Source organism: Heterocephalus glaber, unplaced genomic scaffold, assembly GCF_053883595.1.
Source record: "Heterocephalus glaber isolate CG9 unplaced genomic scaffold, H.glaber_assembly_v1.0 deba00001556, whole genome shotgun sequence".
In the NCBI taxonomy this organism is placed as follows: domain Eukaryota; kingdom Metazoa; phylum Chordata; class Mammalia; order Rodentia; family Bathyergidae; genus Heterocephalus; species Heterocephalus glaber.
In genome coordinates this window covers 1,118,213-1,134,645 of record NW_028258347.1, presented here as the reverse complement: position 1 = coordinate 1,134,645, position 16,433 = coordinate 1,118,213, and the positions used below count along the sequence as shown (strand labels likewise).

The window sequence follows — 16,433 nt, the reverse complement described above, 5'->3', positions numbered from 1 at the left end:
CCAATTTTCAGTATTAGCAACCACATTCCTGGAACCAACTACTTGACACCCACAATTTAAAGATGAAAATGGTTTATGTGGCTCTTGGATTCACAGAGTTCAGCCCATGGTCAGACAGCTCCAAGGCAGAAACTCTGTCAGAGAAGGACGTGGTAAAGCAAAGCTGCTGACTTCATGACAGCCAGGAAGCAGAGCACGGAGCAATGTCCACTGTGCCAGGTCACACCCGGAAGCTTCACTGGTCCCTAGGTGTCCTTACTCCGGTCAAGCTGACACACCATGATTAACGGTCACACTGTGCCCACTCACAGGACTGCGAAATGTCCAGATCGAGCCAGCACTAGCTGGACACTTCCTATGGATGAACTCATTAAGCAGCTAGCAATTACGAAGAAACCAAAGCACACACGTATAGTGTCCCACATCAGATAAAAGCCTGTTTTCTGCTGAGGAGAACAGTACACACTCTCACAGCACACTCCTCCCAGTCTTCCCTATGGGACATGTTTTCCTAACGTCTACCTTCCAAACCTGGGAGGTGTGGGAACCATGATAGTGTCTGCTCACCACTGCATCCTCTCAGTACCCAGCATGGCAGAATCTCAAAAACGATTTACTGAATATTTTTGAGTGAATAAACAGTTGTGACGATTAAAGGAGATGACCCAGTAAAAGTACTTGGCTTATACTGTGAGTAGTTGACTCCCCTCACTTTCCAATTTTAATCAACTTTATTAAAACATAATCTCTGTGCTAAAATATGCACATAGAATCTGAGTGAGTTTCTGGCACATGCCCACGTGCACCGAGACTAGGGCATTTCCATCGTCACAAACCCTCCTGTCGTGTCCAGTCCCACCAGTCCCTGCCCCACCGCTGGCCCAGTGCTCACCCACTGTCACCACAGGTTAGTTTCGCCTGACCTAGAACTTCACACACCGCATACTTTCTTTTGTTCATCGAGTCCCTGACATGTGTCCACGTCGTATGTATCAGTTCATTCTGTTCCACTGCTTGGTGTGCCATGCATGAATATACCACAGTTTACCTCTTCACCTATGGATGGACATTTAGATTATTACTGCTTTGGGGCCATTAGTAACAAAAGTATTATGAACGTTCTTCTACAAAGCCTTTTGTGACGATGTACTTTCACTTCTCTTGGATAAGCATCAATGTTGTCATCAGGGATTTGGGAAGGGAATACGTTTAATACAGAACACATAATTTTTTTAAAAAAATTTTTTTAATTAAAAAATTTAAAAAAGAGAACATATAATTTATAGGATTATTTTATGATATTTACCCAAAAGGTCAAATATGGAGGAGTGTAAGAGATGAGCCACACACTAGAGGCCTAAAGAATCCAGCCAAAAGCCTAGGTCCCACAGCAAGGTCCTGCACAAGTCCAGCTGAAGGCCTAGAGCCCAAGGCAACGTCCTCCACGAGTCCAGCCAGGGTCCTGGAGCCCACGGCAACGTCCGTATTGAGGATCTGCACTCGGAAAACCCAAAGGCCAGAGGTGGAAGCCAGAAAACCTGTGCCAGTGGGGCAAAGGATCTGTACCACCGGGTTAAGGGATCTACATTGGAACCAGGAAGTGATGCCCTCAGTGAAAGATCAGAGCTCCCCTGATGAAAACAGCAGCCATTCCCAGTGACAGCGAGGCCCCAAGCCCCTCCTCGACAAGAAAAGCCATCCGCAGCAAGCTTCTCCTAGAAAATCATCAGGCCAAGATCTTCCCATCCAGTTCTCCTTTTATGGCCACTGGTAACAATCCTCAGGTGGATCCTCCACGCCCAAAACACACTGACTCAGTTCAGCTGGGTGTTCCGAGTTGACCACCAGTCAATCCACCACAATCAAGAAGCAGAATTTCTAAGCAGAGTGATTAGAATGTATTTAAGTTGGTAAGAAGCTGCCAAACTGTTTTCCAGAGTAAATGTAACACTTTCCACCTCCATTAGCACAGGATGCAGGCTCCAGCTGCTCCACAGGCTCTGACCAACACTCAGTGCTCCCCGTCTCTTTAGCCATTCCAATGGGTGCCAGGGTATCAACACTTCCCAAAGGCTTTCCCCGTGACTAATGAGTCCAAGACCTTTTCATATGATCAGCCATTTCTGTATCCTTTTCCCTCCTTTGGTGCAGTTTTTCTTCAGATCTTCTGCCCAATTCTTAAAAAACTGAGCTGTCCTATTACCGAATTGTACAATTTTTTGGTCTATTGATAAGATCTGTGATATACACACAGACCATGTTAGCTCTGTACCACTATAACAAAGACCCAAGACCACCAATTTATAAAGAGAAAAGTTTTATTTTCACTCACAGTCTTGGGGGTTCCAGTCTGTGGCACATGCCCATGTGGCCTGTGAGGGCCTCACATCACAGTGGAAGCATGTAGCGGGACAAAATCCACTCACCTCCTGGCCAGGAAGCCCAAGAGAAAGCGACTGGAGCCCCCTTCTCTCCCAGGACACAGCCAGTGACCTGGGGCACTCCCACTAGGCCACAGCCCTAGGGTCCACCACACTGGGGACTGCGCCATCTCCTGTGAACCCCCAGAGGACACGGAAGATGCAGACACCAGTGGACCACGTACACATGCTCCTCGTGTTTCCTCACTGTGGCTTGCCTTCTCTTCTTGTTTTTTAAGCAGTGGCAAAGTTTATTTTAAAAAGTAAAAGTGAAGAGGGAGGGAGAAGCTGGCTCTGCAGAGCAAGCTTGGGCCAAGGAAAATCTAGATGAAAGCACATGCTGGAGGCCATGAGGAAAGCCTGACAGCTTGCCTTTTCTTAACGGCTCTTTGAAATAGAGATTTTTGATTCTATTCATGTCGATTTATCAATCTTTTCAAAGTAACAGATGCTTTCTGTAGCAATGTAAACTCTGCCTAGGTCAAGGTCACAAGTATTTACCCTGACTTAGAATCTGCCGAACTTCTTGGGTTTAGTTCTCATCAAACTTGGAAAAAATTGTTCAGCCACTATGTTCTTAAGAGTATTTTTTTCCATTCCCCCTCTCCCTTGAAACAAAAATTGATTCTTGCTAAAGCAGTAGGCACTGTGCCCAAGGGCACCTACCTTCCATTCGTTGTTTTTTGTGTTTTGTTTTCCCCCTGTGCACTCACCTGGAGAGCCTCTTGCTCTGGCTTTTATTTTGCCGACCTTTCTTCCGGGTATCAAACCTGCCAGTTGCCTCTTCTAATGAATACTCAGGTGTACTTTTCTGCCTTATAAATTCTATTTTTTAAAACCTTCCATTTCCTCCTCATTCTATTCACATTAAATCACTGAGCATATAATTTACAATGCCACACTGTCGATCACTGGATTTTGTCGCATTCCTTTAAGACTGTACTTCAGGCAGGCAGCTGAGTTACCTGAGGATGAGCTTGATCCACTCAGGGCTTGTTTTTAAACTCAGAATGGGTCCCAAGGCTTTACTTTACGAACTTAGCTTTATTACTAAGCTCTGAACTGTGGGGGAGTCTATTGGCTGTCCCAGCTCCAGTTTAACATGGTCATGACAGGCCCATAATTTATACAGAATGTAGTTCTCTACTAACTTGCTCTTGCTGGCCCCAGGGCTTTGTAGAGAGCCCTAGACAGCATTCTGGTGCTGATGTGTCTATCAGCCTTGATCCCTCTCCACCAATCCTTCCCACAAATCCCCTCCAGTCCACAGGATCAACCCTCCCTCGCTTCCCCTTCCCAAGCGGTGGTGCTGGTGTCTACAAGGAGAAAGCGGGGAAATCCTAGAGCTCATTCGCATGTTTCCTTTCTTTCTGTTCCTGTCCCGCCTGCCGGCCTCTGTCTGGAAGCAGTTTCTCCACATGGCTGCCCAGGCCTGTGGCTGTCAGTGGTGGGAAACTAGTCTGGTAAGTCACCCCACTGCAGCCAGAAACCAAAGCTCAGCTAGCTTTGCCATACATATTTATTCATGAGTTGTGGATTTTGCTATCTAATCACTGTTTATTTCTGTGCAGGGATTTGGCCACAAGCGCCCAGCCTTTTGGTCCTGTGTTTTACCAGGTAACAGAAAACAATTAATGACAATGAACACCAAAAATCTAGCAAGTCTAGGCTGGAAGACTGAAGTATACTGTTTGGTGAAAACAGCAAAGCCATGAACATGTATTCCTTTGGTAATAAGGTGATAAATGTTCTACTCATTATTATTATTTTTTTTTTTTTTTGGTACCAGGGGACAAACTCAGGACCTTGTGCTTGCGAGACAGGCAGCAGAACCACTGAGCTAAATCCCCGGCCTTCTGCTCATTTTTTTAAAAACATAGAAACAGATGCAGCCTGAATAAACGTCTCCCACATTCGTGTATGTGCCATTAACTTGCAAGCATATGGCAAGGTATGTTGACTGGTAAGATACAAATTTAATTAAAAGCATTGATGAAGCTATCACAACTTGCTGTCATTAGTAACTAAAATACAGTTTTAAATATACTATGTCATCACTAGGTAAAATAACTATATATATGAAAACCCAAGAAAATTCTGTGGATTATAAAAAAAGATGGATGATTTCTAAAGGACAATTTGGCAATATCACATATAGCAAAAGCCATAAAAATGTGCATATCCTTTGATCTAGCTGTACCAACTTTAAGAAAGGAAATAAGGATACAAGTATAAACATTAATAAAAAAGTTATGAGAATAACCTCTTGGAAATGGATTATGATCACTTTCATTCTTTGTATTCTTGTGTCCTAATTTTTTTTTTTTTTTTTTTTTTTGGTACCGGGGATCGAACTCGGATCCTTCCGCTTGCAAGGCAGGCGGCAGAACCACGGAGCTAAATCCCCAGCCCTCTTGTGTCCTAATTTTTAAATAGTGAAGTACTACATGTAAATACTAAAAAGCTGCACCCTTATTACCAGTCTCCTCATACTGGAAAACACTGAAAAGTTTAACTTTCCGTCAGTGTGGTAACAAGGAACACCAGAGATGATACAGAAGAGGGGCAGAGCTGGTCAACAGCAGCTGCACCCAAAGCTCAAGACCAAGGTGGGGCCCCAGTCTTTCCACCTCACCGAGAACTGGAGAAAACCCGACGCCAACTCGGGAAGCAGGCGGACCAGCCAGAGTGCCACCTGTGACAGGAGACTTGAACTGTATCTCCAGTCCCTCACATCATCTGCGGAAGTTTCTTCATCTGTAGAATAAGGCGCTTAGATTGCACTATGCACCCACGTGCCCTGAATATAGATGGTGTGAGTCCCAGACTTTCTTTTCTCCATTTTCTCATAAAGTCCTTCAGGGGAATCAGATGCTTTGGCCAGGTTTCAGAAGCTCTAAACACAGGCATCTCCGTGATTAAGCAGTGAGGTCAGTGGTACAGGAAAGGGAATACTCTCTAATAAACGAGGGCTGAACACTGCATCATCACCGAGAACCACACAGTACTTGGGAGTTCTGGAATACATGATTTCTGAGACTTCCGGGAAGATAGCAGAGTGGTGAGCAGCAGAGAAAGAGCCTCTCTGAGAGTCGGTGTTCTGACACGGGAATATAGCAGCTCGAAGAGAAGGGGGAAGTGGGTCCCCGGGACCCAGGAAGGATCTGAAGTGAGAACTGAAGTCCACGGGGAGAGTGAAGAGAGAGACCTCACCGAAGAGGAGGGAGGTAGCAAGCAGTGCTCTCTCCCAGAGCCCGGTCTCATGGCGAGGGAATGGCGGCTCCAACCTGCAGACGCAGTGACGACTGGCGACCCCAGAGGCCTCCACGGAGAGAGGCACCAGTGGAATGGAGCGGTGGATGCAGCGGACTGCAGCGGCTGGGGCAAGAGAGGGTGACTGGCTGGTAACCATCTTGGAGAGAGGCCAACTGAGCTCAGAACTCAGAGCAGCTACGGGCAACTCCATCCAGTGGCTCCCAGTGTCTCGGTGCGGGTGCCGAGTTCAAGTCAGCAGGAGGTTAGGGAGCAGAGTTCAAGTCACCTGGGAGCCAAGTTCAAGCCAGCAGGAGCCACATGAACTACTGCAAGCTCACAACACCTGGTCCCAGCCTCATGGCCAGAAACCAGCCTGAAGTTCAGTGGAACTAAAGCTGCAGGCCAGCTGGGATTATCCACTCCCTGCCACAGAGCTACAGCTGGGTTGCTGGGTTACCGCAGTCAGCTCAGGACTCTGTCTACCCACCATGTCTACCAGTGACAGCAGAGACAAGCCTTGAATTGGGCTTGTTTTTCCTTTCTCTTTTCTGGTTCTTGTTCTTCCTTTGTTTTGTTTTTTCTTGACTGTTTGAACAGTTTCTATTTTTATTGATGTTGTTCTGTTCTGTTCTTGTTTTTTGTTTCTTCCTTTCTCTTTCCTGCCTGTCTTCTTCACCAGTTTCCCAAAGTTTGTATCATCTTCCTTGGTCCCCCAGCCTTGCTTCTAATCTCTTCCTCTTCTTGCATCTCTCTAGCTTTCCCCCAAACCCTTCTTAAACCTTCTCCCTTAAGGGTAAATTTGCCATATTAAGGGCTTATATATTGCATTCAACTTTCTGGTTCATTTTAGATTTTGTATTATAGCCACAAATTCAGTTCAAACAGTTAAAGGTGGCAAATTAATAGTTGGCACATGGGCCAGGGATTTAGCTCAGTGGTTCCAGCACTTGCCTCACAAGCACAAGGTCCCGAGTTCAATCCTCAGCACCAAAAAAAAAATAGTTAACAGTTTGTCATTTTTTAGGCTGTATTTGATGCTATTGTTATTGCTGACTGTACTATACTTTAGCCAAGGTGACATAATTGTACTAATCAGTTGTTCTTCCTGGTAGGCCAAGACTGAGTGTGCCTAAGGGTCTTTAAAAAAGCAAAAAAACTACAGGCCAGTGCCAAAGAACTGGTGGCTCAGCCAAGTAGGCAGAAACTTCTCATCCCCAATAAACTGAAGAGGCAGGATCTTGAAACAGACTGAAAACTCAAAAGCCAGCTACACCTGGAAGACACCTCTGAGAAGTAGTCATTTCCTAAAGGTTTAGAACACTGGCATTAAAGCTACTGGCCATGAGCAATTTACAAGCATCAACCCAGGAATTAAACTTAAAAAAAATAGAAAAATGAGAAGACACCTAAACAAGATGCAATGACCCAGACTTCCAGCTCACCAAAGGCAAACTCAGGGGGCAATGAGGTGGAACAATCTAAAAACCACCCACCTGGACTCTCTGAAGTGGTAACAGCAGAAGTAACAAAGCAAATGAATGAGGCTCTAGAAAAAAAAAAATCAAAGCAGAAATAATTTCTCAGATAACTACAGAGATGGTGACCAGAATAAAAGACATGGTTAGTGACTCTGGAGAAGATAGATTAAAAAAAAAAAGTAGACCTCAGGAAAATGATGGAAACCATGAATGCCCAGCATAGGAAAGAAATAGAAACCATGAAACAGATTCAGATATGTAAGAGATTAAAAACTCCACTGAGGGCCGGAGATTTGGCTCAGTGGTGCCGCCACCTACCTCACAAGTGCAAAGTCCAGAGCTCAATCCCCAGTATCAAAACAAAAAACAACCAACTCCACTGAAAGTATACAGCAGCCGGGGATTAGCTCAGTGGTGTCACCACCCGCCTCAAAAGCACAAGGTCCCGAGTTCAATCCAGAAGACAGAAATGTGGTTAGCAATCATGAAAAGAAAGATTCCTTAAAAACAGCAAAGGACCACGAGAAATCAATCCAGCAGCTGGTAGATGATGCGAAGAAGAATAACAAAAGATTGATCCAAGTCAATGAAAAAGCAGAAGATAGTGCAAATGACATTAAAAAAAAACCTGTTCACAGAAATAATGGCATAAAATTTCACAAAAAAGAGAAAAAGAATTTGACATAGAGATAAGTGAGGCATATAGAACTCAATTTAGCCATGATCAAAAAATAATCCTCCCCTGGGCCGGGGATTTAGCTCAGTGGTTTCACCGCCTGCTGCGCAAGCGCAAGGAGCCGAGTTCGATCCCCGGTACCAAAAAATAATAATAATAATAATAATCCTCCCTAAAGTACATGACTTCTGCTCCACAGAATCTGAAAGCCATACACACAAACACACACACATACACACACACCCCTACATTTTACATGCTTTAATGGCAACTAAATTTTTTTTTAAAAGTTGGTACCAATACATGCAATCAACTACAGAGCCTAAAGAACTGTGGGTGAACTCTTGCTTTGTTCAAGAACCTATTTATGAAAGACTCAAAATGCCCCAAGTGCCAGCACCAGGTGGCTCTGTGACCAGCGTTTCCTCTCTCATGATGGCTGAGTAACACAAAAATCAAGGCCCTAGGCCAGCTTCTTTCTTGGAAATAAAACCCAAACCCGCCAGTCCAGCTGTCAACGCTTCAGGTCCCTGCTGGGGCGTGGTCTGCCTCCCCTGTTGCCCTTCCAAGCTCCCCACACCCACCTTGCCTGCAGGCCTGCCCTTCGTGTTTTCCCACTCTGCCCCTCCCAGGTCATTTCCACAGAGCAACTGCCCTGCCTGTTTCAACAACACAAGCTTCCCTTAACAAAACCATTTTCCCAGCATCTATCCACTCACACACCAGAGCCATTACCATGTGCCTGGCCTTCCTCTCAGCCGGGTTAAACTAAACCCATGCTAACTGCACGGAGGCAGCAGTCTACCCCGCCTGACTGCTTTTGGTGTAGGGCCGGACCCCTCATCTCACAAGATGTTCTGGTCGCTCGAACTCCAGGGCTGTGGGAGGTTCTGAGAAGCAGGACAGAGCAGCTCTGGGAGCTCTTGTGCCTGGGATGACAATGGTGGGGTGGCAGATCTGTACAGGCCACATCCCTGGCCTGGGGCTGCAAGGGTCCTGCGTATCCAGAAATGCACCTCACGAGGGCCTGAACCCTTAATGTTATTGTGTGATTTTTAGCAGCATTTTTCATGATTCTTTTGTCCAGTACTCAACGGAAGTCCCCAGGACTGCGCTGCGTACAAGAGAACATGCAGGGAGTGCACAGTGGAGCGCCATTCCACCTCCTGCGCCAGCCACACAGTCACACAGCCAGTACAATCCAACCCAAACCCCGCACAGACGCTGCCTGCGCTTGTGCGGCCTGGCAGGTGGACAGCAGCAATGACCACTAACAGTATCCCAAGCTCCCCACCGGTGCGCCTGCGGAGACAGGTGTTCATGTTACTAAGCACATGCCTAGATTCTCTTACTTCCTAAACTTGGGCTTCTGTCATTTTGTAAAATAATTTAGTAAGTTAAAGTCATTTTTTAGCAGCTGTGTTACAGGAGAAACAAAACATACCTAGGTTTTCTGCCTGCTTTTCACTCTGTGCCGCCAGGCAGGCCAATAGGCAGGCACCCCCAGTGTGTGGGTAAGGGGCTCACAGATGCCAAAGTAGAGAGGAGCCTCAGCAGAATGGAGCGGGCCTCAGGGAAACAGTCTCAGGTTCAAATGCTGCTGCTTTCTTGTCTGACTATAGTAAGCATGCTGTCAGATTTCTTTTTTAAGTAGTAACTATTCTTTTTTCAAAATGGAAGAAGAAAAGTGGCAAGAAAGGAGAAAAGATAGATAAACCTGGGTCCAAAGCCCAGGACTATGGACTGTATCTCTCACTTCTGGGAATCTGAAGGCTGTGAACCATATAGGAACAATAACGCAGCAATCTAAAGGAGGGGTGGTGCTGCCCATGGACAGGGGACCCACTAGCTTTGCTCCCGAGGGTAGTGTCCTGACCCTGACCGCACAGGCGGCCACAGACAAGGACAGCGCCCCGCTCCAACACCTGGCTCCTTTAAATGCCTTCAAGAAACCAATACTGTTTCTGACACAGTCAGCCTTCATGGTACATTAAACTCCACACTACCATCAGCATAGATGGTGAGATCCATGCAGAACAACTTCCATCTTGGTCCCTGGGCCTCAAAGCCACAGGTTCCGCCTGAGGGTTCAAGCAACCACACCCTGAATATTCGTATCTGGGGGAAAGCTGCTAACTAACTAACCCTAGGCAGCCCAGGGAGGCAATGGGCACCCAACTCTGGAACCTCAGGCAGCAGGAAGAGGCCCTGGAACCAAGCCCTTCAGACACCACGTCTCCTGAGCCCGCTTATCTCAACACGCATGAAGAACAGGCGTAGCTCAGGTAGCACTTTTTTTTTAAGCGAAACATTTATTGGTACATTTTAGATATACATAATAACAACACTCGTCATAGGGAATGTGTGCCAGTGCATGATATAGCTTGCTGCTGCTTTTTCCCCCAATGAGATACCACATGGCCTTCCAAATATTAACTTCAACTTTCAGCAGAATTTATATCAGAACATTTACCACAAACCATTCATTTTAAAATTTCCCACATCCTACCCTAAAAATCATTAATACTATACAGATAACTTTCCTTTTCCAATGTACAGTTTATCCTTCAAAATGGCAGCATCTTCATGAGACTGTGGGAGGGGCTTGCTCACAGGGACTGTTTTACATATTTCCAGTCGCTAACAGGGGGACTGTACCTTTCAAGAAGTATTTCCATGATTCATACAGAAGTAAAGTTTAAAACTGTCAGGACATATATCTTCATTAAATAAATCTTAAAGTCTGCATGTTTTGTTTGCAACTGAAATTACTATTTTCAAATGTTCTGTATCCCACTAAGACTATCTGAATTTCATGCTGTAAGTATACTTATATATAAAAGAAAATCTCATCTCTAACAGATGAATCTTATAAACTACCACCTTTTCATTCCGTGGCTGACAAGAGAACGCTGTGAGGGGAAAGCCTTACTTCCACACAGATGCCCATCACAGGGCCTAGAAACGTGGGGGCGGAGGAGGAGGAGGCGGTGCACAAGCACCGGGCTGGAGTTTCTGGGCATTTCCAGCAAGGCTGGAGGATCCGGCAGACGCCCAATGGGGGCGCTGTAGGCCATGACCGGAAGTCATCATCGGAGACTTCTCTGCACCCAGACTCCGCAGTGCCCCAGAGAGCAAATCACTCCTCCCGTGCCTGCGTGGGAATCCCCTGAATGACACTCATGGCTCTTGAAACATTACTTCCCTTGTCTTTCGGATTAGTCATTTAGAATATGACTGATCTGATACCTCATTCCACTGAAGAGGGGGAACCTCTGCTACAATGTGTTCTAGCCTGAACTCATCACATCAGAGACTTTAACTCACTTCCCCAGTTCCGTAAGCCTGAGACTGAAGGGCAAGTGACTGCTGAACCTGTGCTACGTGCGGTGTGCAGTGACAGGCACTCCAGTGAATGAATGCATTATGAAGGACAGCTAAGGAAATGGCCCACTGAAGGCTCACAGCTCAGGCCTACATTTTATTAGAATGAAAGGGAACCTGTTTGAGCTATTCATGCAGTTTCTGCTACAGAGAAGTTCCACAAACATTATAGTTTCTGTAATTTTGTACTGAAAGAGGTGCAACAAAACATCAAATACTCAATCCGTTAAAATATTACTCTTAACCTCTGTAGCAACATTCAATCTCTTTCCAAAAAAACCCAAAAAAGATGGCACCGCCTGCATGTTTTTGCAACCAAATTGTAGCCCTCTTCCCCAGGAGAACTTGGAAATAGAAGGGAGGCTCTAGAGTCAGCAAGGTGGGCAGAGGACAAACACAGAGCATCCTGTCCAAAATGCCACCACCACCCAGGCAGAAACACGCAACTATACGCTGGTCCACGAAGAAAACCTTTCATGGTAAAGTTAATGCACCTGCTAGTCTAATTTACAAATAACTTCCTACTCATTGACAGTCTGCTTAAAATACCCAAGAAAAGGTTATCTCCATCTCTTTCTATAAAACATCACTTCTGCATTCACATGGCATTTTATTGTCAAACACACACACACACACACACACACACACACACAAACACACCGCTGTTTCAGATACATAGCCAATCCTCCATGTTTTATTCCCAGCTGCAACAAGAGCACTTCCCCTCCAATACCCACCTGACTCATTCTGTATAACGCATCTGCACAATGGCGTAATGTTAGAAGTAGACTCCCCACTGGAAAAGAATGTTGCTCATTATCAAAAATATAGTTCGAAATTTCTAGTTCCAGGGATCATTTGTGTCAACAAAAAACTTTAGATTATCCTGGTTCAGTGCCTGAGCTCTTTCCAAGGACACCATGCTAACAGTTTCTATGTCTTTTTTGATTTGTTTGGTTGGTTTTGGTTTTTAAATTTTAGACAGGGTCTCACTACGTAGTCTAGGCTGGCCTTGAACTCAATGCGTAGCCCAGGCTGGCCTCGAACTCACTGCGTAGCCCAGGCTGGCCTCAAACTTGCAGTGATCCTCCTGCCTCAGCCTCCCTAGTGCTGGGATTAGAGGTGTGTGCCACCACTACACCTGGCTCTACATCTTAAAAACACTGTGAAATAGAAGTACAACATGAATTAGTTTATGACCAAAATGACATATAATTTCACATCCAAAAGGTGAAAACGATGCATCCTGCAGACAGATCAGAATGTGTGTAAGAACAAAACTCTAACCAGGAGTACTCAGTCAAAACCCTTGTTACTCCTAAACAAAGTCAAGCTCCAAAGGAAGCCTGTCTGCTTTGGACTGCTGGCCTGCAAGGAGACCCCTCCTGCAAACCGGTATCCTGGCATCTGAAAATCAAAGCTTTTCTCTTTGGCCAATGGAATTGTCGTAAGTTGAAATAATCACAGAATCAGAGTTCTGAGGCCCAGAAGATTCTTTTTGGGTTTAAAAACTAATATAAATAAGGCTCCTAAGATTTATACATCAAAAAATTTAAAAGTCAGTATTTCCCACTCAGTTTTAAAAGCAGAATTGCACTAATCCCCTCGCTCTCTGCGTTTAGTTAGTGCCCCATTACTGTTTCTTCTGTCCAGCCTCTGAAGGCCCAACAGGAGAAAGACCCCACAGTCTCACACAATCCTGGGCTCAGTCTTCAGCACAATTCTCGACTCACGGACAGCCAGAGAACTGTGACAACACCGTGAGTGCTGTCAGCTACCCTGTCGCTCGTACTGTCCCCAGCTAGACCTAAGTGGAGGTGTTTTACCCAAGCTCACAGAAAAGTGGTTTCTAAAGTGCAGGCCACTATCATCAAACTCCCTGAAGCTATCCTACTACTAGACAAACTCACCAAAAGTGCCAAGTCAAAGAAAAACACTTCCTTCTCTCCAGTTGTGACTGTGGTAGAAGATGGTGGAAATACTGCCAGAATCAGGCAAACCACTCTGCCCGGCTTCCCGCTCCAAGAGTCTTGATAGGTTCCTATCTATACTCACACGAGCATTTTCAACTACCCTCAGAAACCTGTGAGCATGAAATAAACATGAAAGGTAACTGAGTCCTCCCTGGGACTGGCTACATGTCAATAAAAGCTATTCTGAAATAGATGGTAGTAAAAGGCATCTGTGAAAGGCCAAAACAGCTTTGCAAAGAATCTCCTACCAAGTCCAAAATGCGCCCAGCTGCTCTATGTATGTACTTCAGGACTGCTTAGGAAGGAGCTGTAACTAAGCTCAGGGAGGCAGCAAATAACACCTCATCATTCTCTCCCTTCCCCAACTCCTTAACCCCTCTCAAAGTGAGTACAGTTAAACATTCTCCTTAAGTCCTTGGTGGAGTGAGAAGGATGCCTTCGAATCCTTCAGTGGATTATAACAATGGCCCCAAGTTCACTTCTGCCACCTCCATATTCCCCACAAAACCATCTTCTCAGGGCCACAGTGTGATTCACTCCACTGCCTATAATCTTCACAAGCTTCTCTCTGCCTTTAGAATAAAGGCCAGCTCTCCCCACGCGCCTTTCGAATCGCTGCTCCACACATCCTCTTTCCAGCCACCCCAGCCCTTGCCTAACTTTCAAGTTTTATACCTCCCCATACCCCAGGCCCTTGACACACACTGCTTCCTCAGCCTGGAGTGTTATTTTGCCTCCTACCTTCACATTCCCTCATTATATCTTCAGCAACACCTTCGAATCTTCCTTAAAACTCATATTCCTGGTAAACTCTCACACCACTCTGTTATTACTTCAAAGCACATTTCTTTTTTTTTTTGGACCAGGGATGGAACTCGGGACCTTGCGCTTTCAAGGAAAGCACTGGAACCACTGAGCTAAATCCCTGGCCCAAAAGCACATTTCACATCTGCATGATTATTAAAATCTATCTCCTCCATCTGACTCTCAGCTCTCTGACAACAGAGATCCTAGCTTTTCCACAGGAAATAAGTAAATGAATATCATTCAAAAGTTCCCATTACTTGATGCCAACTTTATTTCCTATTTTTCCCCAATGCCACCCACCACAAACCTGCCCTTGTTTTCCTTCAGAAACACTTTCCCCTCATCTTCAGGCCTTCAAATCCTGTGGTACTTCCTGCCTACAAAATCCTCCTTTCTCTCAACAGCTTCAAATACCACGATGCCAAGACAAGTTGTCTTTCCTCCAGGGTATTCTCCCACAGCGCCAGTTCAAGTCTCTACTCCACAGTTTTACAGCATTTTGCGTTCTTTCTGATAATTATATACAGCCTGGCGGTACTTTATCGCGTACCATTGTGCTTTTTCTTCCCAGCATCAGTGTGAACTCCCCAGGCTGGACTACTTACAGCCACCCACCCCCGGACAGTGCTAAGTACTGAGCGCTCACTGAGACACTGGATTTTCCCCTAACACACCAGATTTTTCCTCTGCAAAGTGTACTAGCTTCCCTGTTGCTCCTCTGACTCTCAGGTAATTTAACTGGCCTTAAGAGGAAGTTCCCTTTCGGGAGCTATGGCCCGCCCTCCCCCATTCTAATAAACCCAACTGCGTTCCCTGGATCCCTCTTCTTCCCTACCTGGAAGGACCTGATGTCCTGTGGAGCCCCCGCCCGCAGCGAGGGGCTCGCAGCCCTTTAAACCGCCGTCTCCGCTTACACCAAGCTCATCCCAGGGAAGGGTCCTGCGCTGGCTGGGACCTCACACAGCCGACCCGGTCCTCGGCTGGGCCGCTGTCACCTCCCACCCCTCCATCAGGCGGCGCGCGTTCACTGCGGCCCCCACCCACGAAGGAGGCCGGGGCCGCTGCGCTGCTCCTTCCTGCCTCGGCCACCAGCCAGCAGTAGGGACCTTCTGTCCTTTGTCCTGGAGATGGCCCGGCCCAAGGTCGCGGTGCAGCGGCCCAGAGCAGACAGCGCACCCGCAGCCCAGCGCCGGGCCCGGCCCGCGCCCGCCAGTCCTCCCGCGACTCCCAGCGCACGCCCGCCTCCCGCCACGGCCACCGCTCACGGACCCAGCAGGCGCCAGACAAGGAACACAGACGGCCTGACAGACGTTAACGGCTCAGCGCTCCATCGCTCCCGGCCAGGCTCCTGCCTCACGGATACCTGGACCCCGGGGCCCACGGAGGGAGTCACGTGTCGGCCGGAGCAGTCAGCTGACCGCGGCGCCACTGCGCAGGCGCAACGCCGCCGGGTCTCCAAGGGGTGGGGCGGGGCGGTAGAGGAGCCGGGCGGGGGGGGCGGGGAGATGGGCGGGGAGAGAACGGCCGAGGCGGGGGGGGGTCCTAGTGGGCGGGGCGGGAGAGTGGGGCGGGCCGGGGGCGTTTCCGGGGTGGGCGGGGCCTGGGCAGGCCGAGGCCGGCGCTTCCGGTGGCGTGGCTTGCATCTTCGCCTAGGTCTCTGGCGGCTTCTGCTTCCGTCGTAGACTTTATCAGGTTTCGGGTTCCTCCAGATTGGGGTTTATTTGCAACCCCTGCACGGGCTTGACCGCTCTGGTTTCCCTTGATGTCCTTAATTCCTCGCAGGCCAGCTCCACGTAGCCCCATGATTGCCCAAGGATACCGCCTGCGCACCTGGCGCTCGGTGCTCGGGTTTTAGCTCAAGGCGAGGTCTGCGCTGGCCCAGAGTGCGGGGCGTGGCACCCTCGGTGTGCGCACCAGGAAACCTGGGAACTGGCTGGCAGGCTGCCTTGGGGCCGTGCATATTTCCATATTTCGTTAGATTGGGAAGGTGGGTGGTATCGCTCTAACCGAGAGCACAGATTCAGAATCAGTGGTGGAGTTGAGATTTCTTAACTGAATACTCGGAGGTCTACAGCGGAGCACGGTGCCGAACAGAAGGCACGAAGACCCGGACACCCTGGGGCTCCAGCTTTCCGGGTGTGCGCAGTACAGGTGGATTAGTTTCCTCGCCTGCGGGATGGGGCTGTGGTACACCTGACACAGGCATCCCGCGCGTCGATGAAGCGTGCGAGGGCACAGGGCCGACACACAGAACACACCCAGGAAATGGTCGGTGCCGCTGGACCCAGGCTTTCTGAGCCATTCCCCGCTGCAGCAACAATGTACCCGGAATTCCATAGAGCCTCGGTACTACGTTGTACAGAGAGTACAAACCAACCAAGCTACCCATTTGGGATAAATTCCAGATAATTCCCATAACCAGTTCTATAACACAGCTCTG

At 47.5% G+C, this 16,433-nt stretch overlaps 1 protein-coding gene across 3 annotated transcripts in view; it reads right to left on the bottom strand.

The window, feature by feature from the left end:
- The window catches only part of Atp6v1c1 (ATPase H+ transporting V1 subunit C1), a 42,344-nt gene extending 26,895 nt beyond the window's left edge, over positions 1–15,449 (bottom strand). Inside the window, exon 1 of one of the 3 annotated variants that reach the window (XM_004850242.4) lies at positions 15,357–15,449. The gene's annotated coding sequence lies outside the window, so the exon portion shown is untranslated. Of the gene's footprint in view, positions 1–15,262 lie in introns of all 3 variants that reach the window. The other 2 variants (XM_004850241.3, XM_021262745.2) reach the window with 2 other exon arrangements.
- Positions 15,450–16,433: the final 984 nt, after the last annotated feature.